The 4,811-nt window shown below is 39.6% G+C and overlaps 2 non-coding genes across 2 annotated transcripts; both read left to right on the forward strand.

Moving 5' to 3' along the window:
- The first annotated feature begins 1,423 nt into the window (after window positions 1-1,423).
- Window positions 1,424-1,513, forward strand: LOC147885424 (small nucleolar RNA Z107/R87). Its single transcript, XR_015543512.1, has one exon. It is a non-coding gene; the product is annotated as a small nucleolar RNA Z107/R87 (small nucleolar RNA).
- An 87-nt stretch (window positions 1,514-1,600) lies between these two features.
- LOC147885425 (small nucleolar RNA SNORD14) lies at window positions 1,601-1,720 on the forward strand. The gene has a single exon (XR_015543509.1). It is a non-coding gene; the product is annotated as a small nucleolar RNA SNORD14 (small nucleolar RNA).
- Window positions 1,721-4,811: the final 3,091 nt, after the last annotated feature.

Below are 4,811 nucleotides of genomic sequence, written 5' to 3' on the forward strand. Positions count from 1 at the left end.
TCCAAAGATCAACAAAAAATCAAAGATGTTGCAATTCCGTCTTCCTTCATGAGAAACTAATTGCTAGAGATGTCCTACAGTTGCCGCTAGAATCATGATTCCCTCAAGATTTATGTGCCCTCTATCCTTTGCGCAATCGGGCAACTCTCTTATAGTTTATCCTTTTCGAATGAAGCTTGTGGTATTCCGTCGTACATTTGGGATTCATCGTTTTTGCATATATTTATCACGTACCATTATCAATGTCTTCTCATCCTCCCCTCAACGGTTCATACAGTGCTTGTGAATTTGCCGGCACCTCCACCTACAATCCCTAATTGCAACTACCACGACAAGCAAAATCCACATGAAAGGGTTCTCTTGACTAATATCGCACTCTCGACATTCCCAAGAGGCATATGACCTCGAGGCATGCTAGTTTCACTGTAATTCCTTCTAGCAAGGTCTCTTTTTCAGTTTAATAGCAAACATATCCTCCAAGTTTTGGCTTTGAATCCAATGATCCACCCACTAATTTAAATATAAAGTATTGATAAAAGCTAGGTTTTGCAAGGCTTGTGCCAAATTTGAATTTTAGCACCCTCATGTGCTTTGCTTGTTTTCTATTTGTGGGCGCAGGCTAACAAGAACAATGTGGGCTTTATGGACAATATGCAAAAATATGATTATGACTATTGACATCTAGGTAATATGCGAGTATCTTATCCGTTCGCGAGACTAATTCTTGGCACTTATATTCTCGGTTCCCAAGGAAGGGCCTATTTCCTTGGATTATAACTCTTTAGGGAAGGAAGTGCGTCGCCTCCCCGCCCACACTATGTGTGGTTATAATAATTATATGCTATATATATTATCATACAATATTTTCAATTGCTCTTCTATTCGAAATTGCTTGTTTTCAACGTAAATTTTTACAACATTCCTCTCTTTTGATGCATGTTCTTGATGCGAGGGAGCAAAGAAAGCCAAGCCAGATGCCAAATCAAAAGAAATCGACATCTTTATTCATATGATTGTAGTCCATGCGACAATATTGTATAGACTCTAATGAGGATCAGTTATGACTCTTCTGGCTAATTCTTGTATTTGTTAGGCTCTAACTCTCAAAACGCACAAACAATATGGGCATCACCAAGTCAATAATAAATCACCACCCATAACACTTGCAAGGAGGATTGGGTCCTAAGATTTTGTCGTTTTAAAATTTTGATAAAATGCAATGGGTGAGGTTCAATTTCGGAAGTGCTCCACGTCAGAAAGGCTAGATCCTAGAAAAGGGGGCTGTTAGTTTAGGTTAGGTGAGGGGCGGAGGTTGGGGCTAGGGTAGGGGATTAGGCTCGGTAGGTCATCATCCCCTCGCTTAAAGGCAGCGTCTTGGTGCCTTGGCTAATGTCTCATTCAGCCTTCGTCTCCTGTTAGGGAAGATTGCGAGGAAGATTTAGTAAAGTTCAAGCTCAACAGACCGGAACGTGGAGTTTCTCCACTTGAAGACCTTCCCGCTGAACTGAGCATCTTCCCGTCCTCCTTTTCCTCAGCTCGCTTGCGCTTTTGTCATAGCTGTCTACGCCGATTGTCTTTCGTTACCTCGATCGATGACATTGGTCTGTGATGATGAATCTTAAGGCTTGTTTCTCAAACATTCGCAGTGGCCGCCCGAGAGTTTTCGCCCCACCGGGGCTTGAGAGCTGATGCGGCTTATCTTCCTTGGATATCTGAGACCTTGTTTAACTTTCGTGGTTTTGTCTTAGTTTTCTTTTTTATGCGCAGGGCAAGGATGATACCAGCTCCCTCTTCCGATGCGTGAGGACATCGCTGGCATGAATCGAACCATACTTACTGCCAACACTGAGCCCTGTTATGTGTGGATCTTTCTTCCTGCTTCCGTTCCCAGCTCCTTTGGCTACCTGTCTTGTAGGCTTTTAGTAGGATTTTTAAAGCTCGGTTGCTACCCTGGTTGCTTCCCACGGCGTTACTGCTCCGTTTACACGTAGCGGATGTGGTGTCACGGGAAGCGCACAGAAAGATCCCAGCTAAATAACAAATGCCGGTCCTCGCTCTGTAGACCAGTGTTTACCTGTCTCCTGGAACAATTTACGTCCTGTTTTCAAGCGCTTTGATAGAACTACGATATGGACCTCATGGATTAAATTTGATATTAAATGGCGCCTTGTCGTGAGTTTTAATATGTTTGCATCCTCCTAGGTTGTCTTATTATTGGTGATATGTGAAATTTCACTTGTCGGGTTTGATTAGATTACGTTCCTACATTTTAATGTCTTCCTCTTGAGTATTCAATAGATTATTCTTTGGGTTGCTGTAAACCAGGTTATAGGTCATTTGCCACCGTTATAGAGTTTGAACTAGTCACCCACTGAACATGATTGTCTGCCTGAAAAAGCTCTGTAAACATCGAAGATCGTGCTTGATCCACTAACGTGATGTTGAATAGTACGCTAGTACGCTAATAGACTCTAACGTCAAGGTTAAGCGGGTGAAGTTATTGTAGATTTCGATAGACATGGGTTATACTATAAGTTGAGGAAAAGAAAAGTTACCCTTATGGTATGGTAGAATAAATCTAGGAAATGTCTCGAAGAAACTTCGAAGAAATTCTTATCACTTTTCTTCAAGAGTTCAAGACTTTGGGAATGTACCCAATGTTACTTTTCTAAACGTTAGTCTCGCTAAGCCAGTTAATTTCCCTAGAATGCAACATCAAATGATATATATATGTGTGTATATATATTTATGTATGTGTATTACACGTATGTTAAGTTTGTTACCACCTTTAAAAATACTGTGTGATACAATGACGAGGAGCCTCCCTCTGCAGTGGGCTTATCATTGGAGACAGTTTGGAATTTGTTCATTTGTGTACTGAAGTTACATTGACAGCTTGGATTAGTTCATTTGTATAATAAAGATGAAAACACAGCTTGGAGGAAAGGTTGTGGAAACGATGAAATTGTGATCTTAGTTCATTTGTGTTGGCATATTTTCTTTTAAAGGAGTAAGAGAAAGAAGCCTAGTGCCCACTCCCATGCATTGCATCCTTTGTTCATAATTGTTGATATAAAACTTGAGATGAAAAGAGACGAAACTCCCATGCATTGCATCCTATGTTCATAATTGTTGATATAAAACTTGAGATGAAAAGAGACGAAACTCATCTTGCAGCATGGTGAAAGTGCGACAATCTTTGAATGCAAAATTCCCGAATCTGCTCCTTTCAGTACATGTCTATTACCGATTTGACATTGCAGTGAAGGATAGAAAAAAAATGAGAAGCTTACCCTTAGCTACGTAAAGAGCACCTTCAAGAGAAATTGCTTTTGAGGTAATTGAGTCTGTAGTAGCTTACCTTGTCCAGCAAAACACCCGTAAAGAAGGTTGAGGGCAAAACAATGAGCATAAAGGAGGATTACTACTAATTCAGAGAAAAGGTAATCAAAAAGTTCAAAGCTCAACATGAGGCTCAAAAAATAAACCTTATGGAAAAGGGCAAAACAATGAGCATAAAGGAGGATTACTACTAATTCAGAGAAAAGATAATCAAAAAGTTCAAAGCTCAACATGAGGCTCAAAAAATAAACCTTATGGAAAAATATCTTTTCCAAAACATTGCAAGGTTCTGCAAATAGAATAGAGAAACCTTCCCAAAAAATGAGCATTTTGGAGAAACAGCCGTCCCCAAACTCTGCAAAAATGTGTGAATGGATGAGACAAGTTCTTCTTGCAGGACAACCTGCAAAGGAATACGCTGAAAAATGACTAGGTTCTTAACACTAAAGCCTTACCCTATGGCTACTTCAAGTGAAATGAGCTTCAAAAGGATACGCTGAAAAATGATCTGACCAGATTCCTAACACTAAAACCTTACTCTAGATACTTCAAGTGAAACGGGCTGCTGCCCACCATCTAATCCATGGTCTCTTTTAAAGTTGACGGTTAACTTGGATCTTGTTGATATATCCAGCTATCACGCTTAAATCTTTCTGTGATCGTAAACTCTGTCAGGTATTTAGCTTACACTATTCTTGGTCACAAATCTTTTGAAAGCTTGCTCCATTGAGATTTCTAAAAATGAAAGTTAGTCATAATTTTATAGAATGTAATAGAAATTCCAAATGATCTATATATTTTCGATAACTTGCCATTGTGAATTTTTACTTGCTTTTATAGACTATTTCTCATTGCATTGGAGAGACTTGCACAGTCCTTGTATGAAGCCTGCTGCCCCCTACTTTCATACATAGTAGGAACATTTGGGAATTGGCACAAGCTGTTGAGATAATATTCTCCTGAGATTATCAGCTCTAGAGCTTACCTTAATCTACCATCGTGACCCTCGAAAACACACTCAAACTAATGAATACAACAAATAATTACTACCTCATCTAAAGTAGCAATGGGAATTTTAAAACATTGGGGAAAAATGGTGTATTAGACAAGTTGCAACCTCTTTATACATGACCAAGAACCCACCTAAGAGTACATGTGCAGCCCCATTAACATAGGCCTATCTCATAGGGGGGAAAATCATAAGAAATTGTAATTAATGTAGGCAAACATCATCCTCTCAACAAAATGCAAGGCCTCTCAAGTGCAGCCCCATTAACATAGGCCCATCTCATAGGGGGGAAAGTCTTTAGAAATTGTAATTAGTGTAGACAAATTATCATCCTCTCAACAAAATGCAAGGCCTCTCAAGTGAAAGGGTGAAAGTGCAATAAGTTAAGTGTCATTAAATCAACAAAATGCAAGGACTCTCAAGTGAAAGGATGAAGGTGCAATAAGTGAGTGAGGATATG

Source organism: Dipteris shenzhenensis, chromosome 25 (assembly GCF_047967505.1).
Source record: "Dipteris shenzhenensis isolate YYH24624 ecotype China chromosome 25, Dip_SZ_1.0, whole genome shotgun sequence".
Classification (NCBI taxonomy): Eukaryota; Viridiplantae; Streptophyta; class Polypodiopsida; order Gleicheniales; family Dipteridaceae; genus Dipteris; species Dipteris shenzhenensis.